The 14,512-nt window shown below is 49.4% G+C and overlaps 1 non-coding gene and 1 pseudogene across 1 annotated transcript; one reads left to right on the forward strand and one right to left on the reverse strand.

The window, feature by feature from the left end:
• Window positions 1–1,403: 1,403 nt before the first annotated feature.
• Window positions 1,404–2,601, reverse strand: LOC115323357 (annotated as a pseudogene).
• Window positions 2,602–13,272: 10,671 nt separating this feature from the next.
• On the forward strand, window positions 13,273–13,344 carry Trnae-cuc. Its single transcript has one exon. It is a non-coding gene; the product is annotated as a tRNA-Glu (tRNA).
• Window positions 13,345–14,512: the final 1,168 nt, after the last annotated feature.

A 14,512-nucleotide genomic window follows, 5' to 3' on the forward strand; every position in this document is an offset into this window, starting at 1 on the left:
TCATGCCGAGAAAGCGGCGCACTCCCCCGACATCGGTAGGGACTGGGAACTCCAAGATCGCCCGCAACTTGTCCGCGTCGGGGGAAACTTTTCCTCTCTCGATCCGGAATCCCAACAAGCTGATCTCAGAAGCTCCAATTTGAGCTTTAGTCGGGTTTAGTGTGAGGCCGGCGATTCGTAGTTTGCGCAACACGTCCTCGAGGTGACGAAGGTGGTCCTCGAAAGTTTCCGAGTACACAATGATGTCGTCCAGGTACGCGAGCGCGTGCTGCCACTTGGCATCTCCGAGCACTCCGTCGATCAACCGCTGAAATGTCATCGGTGCACCTGTTAATCCGAACGGCATCCGAGTGAACTCGAACAAGCCTCGGTGACACACGAATGCAGTTTTGCTTTCGTCGCCCGGGCTCATCTCCACTTGGAGGTAGCCTTTGCTTGCGTCGAGGGTAGTGAAATACTTCGCCTTCCCCAGATTCGAGATGATTTCTTCGATGCTCGGAAATGGATACGCATCTTTTACGGTCACCGCGTTCAAGCGCCGATAATCGACGCAGAGTCTCGATGTTCCGTTCTTCTTGGGCACCAAAACCACCGGGAATCCCCAGGGTCCTGATGACCGGCGAATGATTCCCGACTTCAGGAGCTCATCGACTGCGGCATCTATCGCTTTTCGCTTCGCCAGGCTCACAGGACGCGGATTGGACTTCCAAGGGCGTGCGTCCCCAGTTTCAATGCGATGTTGCACCTGCTTAGTGCAGCCCGGCTGTTCGGTGAACATTTCGTCAAAGTTGTGCAGCAAAGCCGCCAACCTCTCTCGCTCTGGTCCGGACAGTCCATCGGCATTGGCCAACGGGTGGCCCATCTCGTCGCAGTGCTCGGCGGAGCTCGGAGTTGGGTGACTCATGGGCATGGCGTTGTCGCGGTCGGTTCTTTCCTGTTCTGTCGCTTTTCCCAGCGCTGCCGCCATGGCCCCCATGGAGCGCTCTCGGAAACTTGAAAGGGGTGCATGTGCCCCCTCTCGGTACCCGCCACTTGCCACGTCAATGATGATGCCAGTGTGGGCCAGGAAATCCCGTCCCAGAATGATGGGCACTGTCAGCCCGGCCAAATGGACGAACCGCTGTCTCTGCGCGCGTTGATTCCAACGTACCACGAGACGCACTGCTCCCCTCGAAGTCGTCGACCCACAAGCCAACTGGAAAGTGGTCTCCCCATGCCTCACCCGAACGGACTTCTGTTGGAGATGCCTGAGGACCTCGTCCCCAATTAGCGACGCACTAGCCCCGCTATCCAGAAGAGCTGCGAACTCCTTTCCCGCCACCGTCAGGGAAATAAATGGGGCCGCGGTGCTTGTCGCTGCTCCGACTCCATACGCCGTCGGCACGCACACGGTCGAAGGGGTGTCGGGGACCCGCTCGTTGGTCTGTTTCGCCGCCGATAACTTTATCGGCGGCCTCCTCCGTTTCCCGGAATCTCCCTTGTGCAGTCGCGCCTATAGTGCCCGATTTCGTGGCACCGAAAGCAGCGGCCTCGCCAACCTGGGATAGGATTCTCCCCAGTGGGACGTCCGATGCGCTCACCCCTTTGTGGCAGCGGGTCGGCGGCAGCCTGCTCTTGGGCTGCGGCGATCCGTGGTGCGCCGGTCGGACGGAATTCCGTCGCGTGGACGGCCGCGCTTTCTCCTCGGCGCGATCCTGGCTCCAAGGCGTCATCCGTGAGCTCCCAGGGATTCCCGCTCGGCTCCCCGCTGGCCTCCGCCATTGCGGCCTCCCCCCGTCGATACCCACGTGGCACCGGCCCCTGCCACGCGCATCGGGGTTCGAGCGTGTCGATTGGTGCTGGGGGAAGGTGGTACCTGCGCTCCGCCAGTATGTCGGCCTGAACCCTGCGCGCCTCCTGTGCGAGCTCACTCAGACTTCCGAATGGGCGCCCACGCAGATACCGCGAGAAGGTGGGATGCGCCTGCCTCACCACCCGCTCGACCTGCTCCTGGTTCGTAGCATTCGGATCGGCGATCTGCAGGAGTTCCTGCATTGCCCGCAAGTACTCTCCGAAGGGCTCAGCGGGAGCCTGCGTTCTTTCCTCCAGTTCCCTGCGCATTCTTGGCAGGTAGTCTGCCGGCAAGAATTCTTGTCGGAAGAGGGCCGTGAACTCGTCGAGTGTTCCGGCTGACTCGCCCACAAGGCGATGCCACCTGGCTGCTGGGCCTACAAGAGCCACCGGCAGAACTCTGCCTAGCGTCTCCTTCTCTGTCAGGCCGGTAGCCTTCCGATATCGCTGGATTTCCAGCAAGAAGTCGGTCGCGCTCAGAGCTCGATCGCTGTGTCCGCTGTACTCCGGCACCGGAATGCGGATGAGGGTTCTTGGCGGCGGCGTTTGCCTCTGCATGCTCTGTAAGGCCTGAGCGAACGCCGCAACCAACGCCGTGGATTCACGGGACATCTCCGTGCTTTGCGGCATAGACACGACCGGCGCTACCGTCGGCGTGTCCGGACTCGGCGCTGCGGTCATCGCCGCGCCGTTCCGCTCCGCCAGCCCCGTCGACGTAGCGACGTCGGCCAAAAACATTAAATCCGCGAGGGCGAAATTACCCGTGGCCATCTCGAACAGTTGTTTGGACGTACCCTTCCCACTTTCGCAGTGCCGCGGTATAAACTCGCCAACCAGGGGGACCGCCCCGCGTGAACTTCCACGCAGTGTCGTCGACGGACGTTGCGACCGTAATTACGGCTCGCCTGCCCCAACGTTGATGCGCCATTTGTAGGAAATCGCGTACCGCCGCCGATTCGCCATTTCCCACGTGGTCCGTCAACAAACCGAGTCCAGCCTGGTTCTTTCACGGGAGCGGGATTCCGCTCCCCGTTTATTCGTACAATAAAACACAACACTACAAAACACTCAATCTAAACTACAAATACAAGCTACATTACACAATTATTTACAAAATGCACGTTCAGGCTAAATCTAAACACAAAGGAGGCCCTTAGGCCTCGCGTCCCGCGATATCCTAGATCCGGTCGCCACCCACTTGCCTGCCAGTGCCTGCGTCTCGGTCGCGTCCGGAGTTCTTAGAGGCCTCTTGCCCCCTGCCCCACCGAGTATATATCTATCGATGGGCGAGGAGGTTTCTCCTCGCCTGCCACGGGGGCGCCTGCAGCGCCCTCCAGTGGCTAGGAGAGAAAGCGGCGCGTCGGGAGCCGAATTCGAGATCCCGATCGACCCCGCGGCAACACGACCATGTGATCGTGTCGCGGCCAAGATTGGCCGAATGGTTTGATGGGCGCCCTCGTGAATTCACGGTGCGCCATACTATCATCACTGATGACGTCACCGGCATCCACATCGTCATCGTCATCATCACTGATGACGTCACCGGCATCCACATCGTCATCGTCATCATCACTGATGACGTCACCGACATCCGCATTGTCATCGTCATCATCACAGATGACGTCATCAGTGACGTCACTGATGTCACCGGCATCCGCATCGTCATCGTCATCATCACTGATGACGTCATCAGCGACGTCACTGATGACGTCACCGACATTCGCATCGTCATCGTCATCATCACTGGTGAAGTCATCAGTGACGTCACTAATGACGTCATCGGTACCCGCATCGTCATCGTCACTGATGACGTCATCAGTGACGTCAGTGATGACATCATCGGCATTGGGGGTCACGTGACCCCCAAGGTAACGAGACCCCCCCACCCCCTGGTTAGTTTAACCCCCCCCCCCCAGTGCCCTTCCCTCCTCCTCCTCAAGAGCTGCGCTCTAATTCGGCGTTACAGGGAGTTGTAAGCGGCTTTCATTTTTATGTTGACGGATTCTCTCTCTAAAGTTCTTCGTTTCGCCGATGTATGAGGCCGCGCAAACCCCGCACGGAATCTTATATACAACGCCTTGGGCCCTTTCTTTACCAGGGCCATCTTTTGGGCGTGTAAAGATCGCCCTGGTAAAGAAAGGGCCCAAGGCGTTGTATATAAGATTCAGTGCGGGGTTTGCGCGGCCTCATACATCGGCGAAACGAAGAACTTTAGAGAGAGAATCCGTCAACATAAAAACGACGTGCGCAAGTTCGATCACGAGCGTAGCGCGGTTGCTGAGCACTGCGACGTCCAGGACCGTCGCATTGACTTTGACAACGCATGCATCGTTGACGTTGAGACAAATCCTCGAAAAAGACTGTTCCTAGAATCATGGCACATTCAAACAACGCCACAGAACATCAACAGATCTCTAGGGGCTTTACCATCCGCCTATGTGAATGGGCTTCGTCACATTATTGAAAAAGGCAGAGCCGTAGAAGAAGAAGACCAGACACACGCCGTAGAAGAAAAACAAAAGGACACTGCTCCTCAACGGCCATAGCCGTAGTCGCCCCTGAAGAAGAGGCCGAATTGGCCTTGAAACGTTGGGTCCCTACAGAAGGGCTTGGTTGGTGTTCGAATTTTTTAATATTAATTGCTCCCAACCAGACAGATCTCTGTCAAATGTTTACTTTTACAAATAGAGATGTATGCAAAAAGGTTGCTTCTTGAGAGGTGCATGTGATTTTAAGCATACTTCAGAATTGTGAGAAAACAAATATAAGTATCGCTAATAAGGATTTTTTTAATCTTAGTTTTTCGTTTTTTTTTTTTACACAAATAATGTGCTTTGAAGGGCCAAAGCAACCAGAGAAGCCAAACCTTTACGTTATCCTCCTGGCCCTTATCCAGTAATTCCATGTAATAATAATAACTCAACTGCCATAATATAGTCAAGTAATTATGGTCGAACATCTTCCGACAGGGGGGGTTGTGACACATATATATAGTTTGGCAATCTATCGATTAAACTCTCGATTAATCGATTATTGCTTTAATCGCCATAAGTTTTTTCTTGGCTTGTTAATAGCTTAGGTTTTGTGTTATAAATACTCGTGGAGAAAGAGTCAAGGTTTGGATTTATCAGTTGGGGCTCATATTTTCATTTTAGGAGGCAGCCCTTTTACGGTATAGGGCACTCTAGTCTTTTGTATGACTGTCATCCAGAGAAATGATAAGGCTAAAAGAACTATATAAAATAGGTACTGCCTCGAGAAGTTTGTCCCTGCTCGTTTTTCATAAGCGGTACAGCTTCAAGCCTACAATAAAACTGTATCTTCCGCAATCGATGGCAAAGTAAATATAGTAAAAAAAAAAAAAATTGTAGTTCGGACACTTTTATATGGTTTATGCCTGGAGGTCCACACAACGGAATAATTGATTAAGTAAAACTTGGGGAACGCTTAAGCTTCGCCTTTAAGAGCGGAAAGCGATAGCGCGTTATCGGGCGCCGTTCGTGAAGCCTTCTCACATAAACCCGCGCTCTTCCCCAAGCCGTCAAAGGGTCTGTTCGTGGTCTAGTCGGTAGCGTCACGTGTCACGTGACGTCACGCGTGGCTGTGACGTCAGTACCCTATCGACCAGCTAAATTTAGCAGAAAATTTTCCAGTAAATTTGGCGGGGAATCTTTCCACTAAATTGGTGGGAAAAATTAGCGGGTCGGTAGGGTCATGACGTCACAGTCGCGTGTGACGTCAGACGGGGCTGCGCGCGTTGTATTATGGGATTTAGTGGTTCCACCGACGCCGACGTCGGATTTTCTGTGACACGAGCTCCTAAACGCTAGCGCGTTTGAAGATTAAAAAGAAGCCATTGACCAGGCTAAAACTTTGACTCGGCGCCCAGCCGTACTTATCAGGCATGTTTCGCCCTTCCCTCAAGGGCGATTCACACACTTGCGTCGAGTCCGACCGAGCACAAATTTAACAGCTTGCGACGTACGGGTTGCTATGGCAACAACTGCGTCGGCTCCAACGAAACCAGTTTCCCCATTGTATCGCAGCCGACCAAGCTGTTGCCATAGCAACCGGTATGTCGCAAGCCGTTGCTGTTGCACTTGGTTGGACTCGACGCAAGTGTGTGAACCCACCTTAAAGGGCGATTCACACACTTGCGTTGAGTCCGACCGAGTGCAAGGGTTGCTATAGCAACAGCTGCGTCGGCTCCAACAGAACGGGGTAAAGACCGGTTTTGTTGGAGGCCTCAATCGGACTCAACGGGAGTGTGTGAATCGTCCTTGAATCGCTCTTTGGACGCGTAACTATATCAGCATATCGCAGAGGAGACCATGAACGAATATCCATCTTCAACCGCCAGTCCGAACTTCACTTCGGAGTCCCTTTAATCTCGACCATCTTTCCGTGCAGCGCACCCATTTCGAACGACGCACGGCGCGGGGCTCGTTCACGTACACACGGCCCGGAACGGTGTGCCGGCGACGGCCTCGCGTCCGGACTGACGATGAGATCAGCGGTGCGCGGAGGAAGGCTGCCCAAGCTGTGTCCACAGGAGACCGAGTCCGCGTTCTTTTGTCCGCGGGGCGCCGGCGACAGATACGGACTGCCGCCAACACGCCGCTGGACAAACAGCGGGGCGTTCCGGAAGGCTGGCTGTGCAACCACGGGCCACCGATGCCCTCCATGGGCGAAACAACGCCGACCGCACGCGAACACACAACTACTGTCGTCCGAATTACGGACAAGGCGGAAGCTAGAAAAAGATGATTTCGTTTCATGTCATGCGTCAGTCCAGAACGCGAATTTGGGGAGGTAATAATATCACGAAGGATGTCGAACCAATAAAATCACTAAATACGCTTCGCCTAAAAAAATAAAAAATAAAAAGCTTAAGAGGTTTAGAGAAAAAACAAAATATTTGAGGTAAATTATAGCGTATATAGTCTTGCGAATTTGAATATCACAAGCATTTGATCCGAACGTATCAATCGGCGCGAGAAAAGCCGAAAAAGCAACCGCTGGCCGTGACGCTGCACGTGATGAGGGAACGCGTGCAGCGTTTTTGATGGCTCGGGTCAAGCCCGACTCGAGTGGTTGCGATTTCGCTAGCGAATTCGCAGATGCGACGTCGGACACCGCAGCTTCACGCGGCTTTCTTAGTTTCACGAGTGACATTGCAACCGCGAAATCGCAAGTAAAATGGCACCATGTGAATCGGGCTTAATAAGGCATGCGGAAGGTGCAGAAATGTTGAGATCTCAGTATAATACGTAACAATTCTCGACTTCCCACCGAGCGCCCCGAGAAGGAGAGGGCTTCAGCGCTATTTTCGAAGCGCTGTTGTGGCTGCTTTTGCCACATCGATCTGAAATATAATTGAAATATAATTTTGATTTTCGTGATCATGCAAGCCAAATGAAGTCGATTTAACGGTTTTATGCTTTCTCAAATACAGAAGCGCTTCAGTTTCCTTCTGAAACTACATAAAAAGACACACTGCAGGCGCCAATCACCGGAATATTCGGGGTTCGAATGGCCCGTACCAAGTTTTCTCCTTGAACTCATTGCCATGCGGCGTTCGAAGCACGGATCTCGCAATGACTCACGTTCGAACCTATATGCGGACTGTCTTTTTATGATGTATAATCAGTATGACCCCGGCTTTAGAGTATCGGCTCTCCACTATCTGATTTTCTTGTGGGTTCCGACATTTTGACGCTTAGTGCAGAGCGGACGCATTGGCGCTCGGTACCATTTGAAAACACAACTTCCTCTGCTTCAGATGCGGTGTCACGAAGCTCAGACGATATATGTTTGCTCAGTACCGGTCTGTTGTAACCTTTGATGGTGGACCGAAAGGCGTTCCCTGTGATTTCAAATAAAACTCCGGATCACGGGCAACACTAGTGATCTTAAGCGCCAGTATGGCACAAGTGTCGTTACACTGAAGCCTGGTTTATTTAGTCGCTCCAGTCGAACCTGATAGACACCATTCCAATATGTACAAGTCCTCAACCCAACGTGCGATCTCCTCAACCGAGCACGCGCCTGTTCGTTGCCTTGGAAAGCGAGAAAATCACGCGCCATACGCACGAAGACTGAAAATAGAACCGGCCAGGAGCCCTTTCTTGGAAAGGTCTATAGCACCTGTCCGTGTTGTCTGCGACTTCTTTGCCCCTGCCTTTTTTTTAGGCTTTAATAACTTTGAAAGTATGTAAACCAATCAACCAAATCCACCTAGGAAGACTGGAGGCCGACGTTCTCCTATGAGACTTGGCATTTTTTACCTTAAAGGGATACAGACGCACGCATGGCTCTGTCCTGGACGACCTGCCCGAACTAGGGGTAACTCATCCCCCCCCCCCCCCCCCCCACCCCTCCCTTAAAGGGACACTGACACCCCCCAAATTTTTTTTTTAATTTTTTGCCAGGCGCTTCATTATGGTGTCGGAGGACTACCCAACTAATATTTTGCAACAGAGTAGCGTATTTTTTTAATAAAGTCAAAAGGCGCAACTGCTCGAAACCGAAACCGAAACCCGACGGAGGTTGGAGAAGTGGAGAGAAGGGAGTGAGTGGCGGAAGTCACGTGGCTACACCCGACCGTCTGTTTTTTTTTTTTTTTTCTCTCCTTCCTGGTAGCAGACGACATGCGGCGTTTGGGAACTGCTCGCCGTGGGATTCTTTTGCAGTTATGTATGTTCCGCTCGTTGTTCTCTACTCCAAGATGAGTTGTTTTGTACATTGAGGAGTTGGAGATGAGTAGTGAGTGCCCGTGGTGAATTTTGATCGGCTCCGAAAAGAATACACCCAAGATGTTGCGTGCAGAGCTGGCTCACATGTCCCGCGTCCGAAACAGAAGTGGCATTGTGCGACAAAGTTTCCGAAAGATCAACGGGATCGGGACCAATGGCTGGCTGCAATTCCTGTAAACCAGTCTTGGGCAGTAACTAGTTACTAGTAACGCGTTACCGGTAACTAGTTACTTTTTTCGGTAACTTTTAACTGTAACGCGTTACTCTTTAATACTGGTAACTTGTAACTGTAACACTGTTACTTTTTTATTGGGTAACTGTAACTGTTTAGGCCGTTACAGTTACTTTTTACTATAAAATTAAAATTCCTGGCTGACAAAAAAAAAAGAAATTGAACAAACAAAAAAAATTGCCTCGTTTTGCCCACGACGGACCATAGACGAGACGGACGAGCGAGCACGAAACCGGGAGATTAAGGAAGCGGCGCCTGCGGTGGTAGGGGAGGCAAACAATGTGTGTTTCACCGACTTTGGCTCAATCTTCTTCTGTGGGGACCGTCTGCGGGTGTCGGTGGTCATGCGACATGTCTCCGAGTATTCCGTCTGGGCTGTCTGCCCTTCCCCCTCTCCCTTCCTCTTTGTCAGATATGTCCGCGCTGTACGTCGCTTTTACACCCAGCCGGTCGCCGCTCCCTCTTCGCTATGAGTTTCCAAGGAAGCCGTCCCCATATTAGGCGGAAAGTCGGCGCTTGTTTAACTTATTCTTTCTCTTCGGAACCGCTCGAGTAAATTGCCTTTCCCGCTGACAGCCCCAAGAAATACTCCAATAGACGTTTTGTTGTGGATTCTCTGCAGTGCTCCAGCTGAAGCGATTACCCGGAAAACACGTGTTTTTAAGAGAGAGAAATTGCTGTTTTGAGGCGCGTGTGCGGACTGATCTTCCACAGTTGGCGTTTGAGACAGAGGCGCCGCGGTGGTCGTCGTACACACGTAGAGCACCAGAAGGCCTCACTTTGTCTCCTTTCCCCCTATATTCTTCCAAAGCTGTTTGACCTGCTATATTTAAGCCTGCTTTCGAGTATATCCCATAAGGTAATTATGTGACCATCTGTGTCCTCTTTGGTTTCGGAGTGAAAAATAAACGAAAATGTTCACTGACGCGGGAGGTCCATCTAACGCAACGTATGTCCGAAAGCTTGTACCCTGTCGCCTATTGGTGAAAACTTTTGGGGGCTGAGCCACGTGCGGGAATGCAATTGGTTTGCGCAGAGGCCAGTTTAACCAGACGGTTCAAAAATGGCCACTATTCTTCAGCTATCACTTGTCAGTTTATTGGGAAATCTCAAGCAGAGGTTACTGTGCGCGTTCAGCCTGTTTATTCTTGATAGCGCTCAAGCCATCCTGACAGGCAGTCATGTCTTCCGACACGGAGCAGCCGTTACCTTGGCCCTCGTAGTTCATCTTTCTTCTCACTACAGTGTAACAAATAAAATATTTTTTTTGGTTTATGGTTTCTTGTGTCCAATTTTGGTACTGTAACGAGAAAGTAACGGCGTTACTCTTTCTGCGGTAACTGTAACTGTAACACGTTACTTTTTTAATCCGATAACTGTAACTGTAACAGAGTTACTTTTTCCCCCTAGGTAACTGTAACTGTAACACTGTTACTTTTTACTGGTAACGTGCCCATGACTGCTGTAAACCATTTACGGGCACCTCGGAAAGCGGACGCTACCTGATTTATATGCTCCTTGTATTTTGTGGAAAGTGATTACATTGAGTCCGCAGGTGTCAAAAAGGATATCCCATACCATCTAATTCAGTGACGTGTCGTCCACAACATTTGTTTTTTTTGTTTCTTCAGTAATAATTGTAAAAAAAAAAAGAAATGTAGACATCAGAAAATATTTAGAAAAAAAAAAAAAAAGTTTCACGGGGGATCGAACCCGGCTCTACCGGGTGCGAAGGGGACGTCCTTCCCACTGAGCTACTGGGGCACATCGAAAGTGGGGTATCTTTTTCCTTAGTAATAATTCAGCCGATAAACTGTAAGTCGGAAAGTTTGCTGCCGATTTTCCTCTAGCAAAAGCACTCCCGGGTCGAAGTCGGGATGCACCACGCATTGACGACATTCTCACCTAGTAAAGAAATCGTACGCGTGCATATTCCACTAGAAGTAGACACGTCGCGCTTGACGTTTGCGCGAGCGATGTCTTCAGCCACAAGAAGGGAGCGACGGCTCGGCGACGTCTTCGTGCAAATCGGCTTGGTGGTCGGGCGTGTCGTGCGGGATGAATACCAATTCTTTTGACCAGTCCCAAATTTCTCTTTTAAAGGCAGACAAAATTCGCCGGTACCGCGAACGACAGTTCTGAAATAGAGGTCCCACGCCCGTCGTCCGCTGCCATCGCCGTCCCTGCGAGTCCCACGATACGCGAAACGACGCACGCACAGAATGCTTCCGGTTGTCTGTGGAACTTTTTTTTCAATCAACGTGTTTGCAGCTTTTTAGAAGCCACAAAAAATGGGTTTTATATTTTTTTCTATTTTTAATATTGAGTGTGTGCTTTCAGCGACCCACGACTTTGATTAAATTTGGTGGTCGCATCGATACCTTAGAAAACGGCCCGTGACCGCGGAAAAGAGAGTGAGCGAGACTCGAGCCGGCCAGTTCTTGATCGGCGGTTTTCGGGCGGAAAGAAACTGAATTTCGAGCCGCAAATTCTGTTCTGGGTAGTTGAGCTCTCATATGTCACGTACAACTAAAAACCTCGGCGAGCATAAATACCCTGTCAGTGTCCCTTTAAGGAAAACGCTGTGTGGCGTGCATCTGGTCGTTCTGTCCTGAGCGGTTTTCTGTTCCCAGCCAGGTGCTAGGAGTGTGAGCAAGGTTCAGTTCTCGCGCTCGCGATGCGTCACGTCTTCGAGGATATACAATACAGTTCTACCGAGGCCAGACGAACAAGGCGGGCCCGCAATTGATCCGTTTACGACCGCGAAACTTCACGTGTTGAGGATCTATTACACATATTGCCCAGGCAAGACAAACGAGCAGAAAAACAAGCTGGGAAGCTAAGAACGCCATGGTTACTTGTTCCAGTATTCGGCCCGTACAAATGGACGAGTTCACGAGTATGAAAGGCAATCTCGCTGGAAAGTTGGGGTTAAAAATAAACTCCAGCGGTGAAGTTTTTAACTCGAAGTAAGTCCACTGCATCATTTGCAAAAAACCGTTTTCATACAGTGGAAGCCTACGTTCGCTTCAGTATCACCTACGAGCGAAGCACCCATGTACGTCGCTGCAGCAAGGGCCATCCGCCAAAACGCAGACAACAATCAACGACAACAATCGAGGCCCCTTTTTCTGAAAAAAGAAAAAAATATCACCCAAGCCCTGACTTCTTGTCTTCCTGTCGGAAAATGTGGACAAACTTCTTTGTCTTTGGAGCTGAAGCAAAAATATGTGTCTTTGAATCGTTGAACTATATGTATCCTCAATTCTAAATGTCCTTTGCGCCGTGTAAGAGTCAAATAAGTCTTGAAAGGCAAGACGAGTTGTTGCATTCTTTTCAATATATTATTCATAAAAATCAGTACAACCGATTAATCGATTAATTAATCGATTAAAGGGTGGCGATTAATCGGGTTAAAATTTTTAATTGACGCCCAGCCCTACAAATTAGTGTCCATAATAAGTGGCGCACGTTCTTTCTACGAGCGAGCACACGCAACAAAATTGAAGTCATAGTCTTCCATTCACGCTTAAGATGACAGTGAAATGTATGGGATTCGGGCCAAAGGAGAATAAAGATAAGCTTTTAATCTCTCCAAGTGAAACCTACGTGCTTGTTAGACCAATTCATTGCTCATCTTTTACACCAGACCCCATTGTGGAGAGGAAAAGCTAGTTTTTATTTTTATTTTCCCAGGAGCCTACACATTTCACTGTCATCTGGAGCGTAAATGGGGGAATATGACGTCAATTTCGTAGCGTGTGCTCAGCGCAATCTGAGTGGCGTGACGTCAGCGCTAAGTGTTGGTCTTACGTCATATTTGAGAGCGATGTTAAGAGCGCATGCTCAGAAGGAGCTCACTTTAAACTAACTAGGCATAACGCCGGTAATCTCGATGGTGCGGAAGGCACGTTGCAATAGAACTGCGGAAGCACGCCGTCAGCCCGCGCACAGCAGTCGCGCACACAGCTATGGCAGTCAGTGAATATTCTATACACCTTCTCCCCAAGGGAGCAGCCACATTGAATGTCGTCACTGCTGGTATGAGGTAAAACGTCGTTTCGATTTCTCCACGCCGCTGGAAGGTGTTTACGATACATGCGTGATTGTCACACATTCTTGTTTTACCTCACACATATTTTCTCGCATAATCCAGATTGAAATGTTTTATTTATTTTTTTTTCGTCCCGCACATCAAATACGTGTTTGAGAACGACAGGAAACAGAAAACGTCTAGAAGTCACGTGGGATGTTTCTCTCCGCGTTATTACTTGTTAAAGTTTTTTAATAATCATCTATCTTCGGTATTTCGATGGACATAGACTTTATATCAAAGATGTCCTCAATCGGCTTTCTAATAACAATGATAGAATGCTTCGAGTTCAACATCGCAAATCCATGTGACCCATGTAGAAAGGTAGACCTAGCCAAGCCTAGCCGATTTGCAATACATACTCCGGCATGGTCTAGTGGTTAGGATACCTGGCTCTCACCCAGGAGGCCCGGGTTCGATTCCCGGTGTCGGAACTTGTTTTTGAGTCAGTGACAAATTCGCCCCGAGCGAGTGCACGATTGATTCTCTTCCACTTTGAGTTGAGCGACGTAAAACAATCATCCGCTGCATAAATTTTTTGTTTCTTCATATGCTTGTTTTCTTGAAGTTCAAGTTTGTGTAACATTTTTAGGAAGCAGGAATATTTTGCTAAATGCATTTTAATTAACGAATATCTGCCGGACGTGTCGCTGCTTTAAAAGGAAGACGCGCAAGCGAGTTTGCCTTTGTCGTGTTGATTATATTTCCTGGACGTTTGTGAAAATTATGCTTACAGATTTATTAAGGTGTCCGAATTGACAAGTTCAGTTCAGTTCGGTTCAGAATACGTTTATTGATGAGGATGAAACTGGCAATATACTCTACGGTAGGGCCAGGGGGGGCAGTTTGGGTTATCGGAGGTAGTGGAGTTATAGGTGCTATATTACACATCTCTTCCTAAGCCGGTCGTTGCTATCTGGAAGGGGGTGATGCATTGCAATTATAAATAAATATCAATAACGAATATGTGTCAATTTGCACAGCGTATCCAAAAACTCATTGTAGAAAAGATAAAAAAATAAACACAATAAAAATAATTGAGAGCTGTGTCCCTACAAATTATCCTTGCTGGGATACGGGGCAATGAACAAGCAAAACCAAACAAGAAAAAAGATAAATGAACGTAAACTCAACTTTTAAAGAAACGCGAGCTGACGTTTTAGGGGTGCACATCGCAGTATTGTGATTAACAAGGACTGCGTCGCAAACATTCCGGTTGACACCGATCTACGTTCTTTTTTTATATTAAAAAAAAAATCAATATTTTTGGTCAGCTTGAAAAAAAAAAAAAAAATTAACATACCAGAGTTGCCAAACAGCACTCCCTCTTCCCAGGTAAATATAGGAAAGAAGGCCGAAACTAGGAGGAAAGATTTTTGCTCTTTTACTAGTTGCTTTTGAAAAGTGAGACATCGTTTGTGCTATTATTACTTGTCAACCCGTTCTTCTGGCAGGGAGCGGCGTTTCTTTGAGCGGCTTATGGCGCGCGTCGAAAAAAAAAAAGGACAACTCTGCGCTTCTGGCTGGAATAGGTTTCGTCCCGAACAAACATGGGAACAACAATGCGCCATGAACCGCATGTTTTCGAAGAATGCGGTGCTT

Source organism: Ixodes scapularis, unplaced genomic scaffold (genome assembly GCF_016920785.2).
Source record: "Ixodes scapularis isolate PalLabHiFi unplaced genomic scaffold, ASM1692078v2 PGA_scaffold1__304_contigs__length_218370807, whole genome shotgun sequence".
Taxonomy (NCBI): Eukaryota; Metazoa; Arthropoda; class Arachnida; order Ixodida; family Ixodidae; genus Ixodes; species Ixodes scapularis.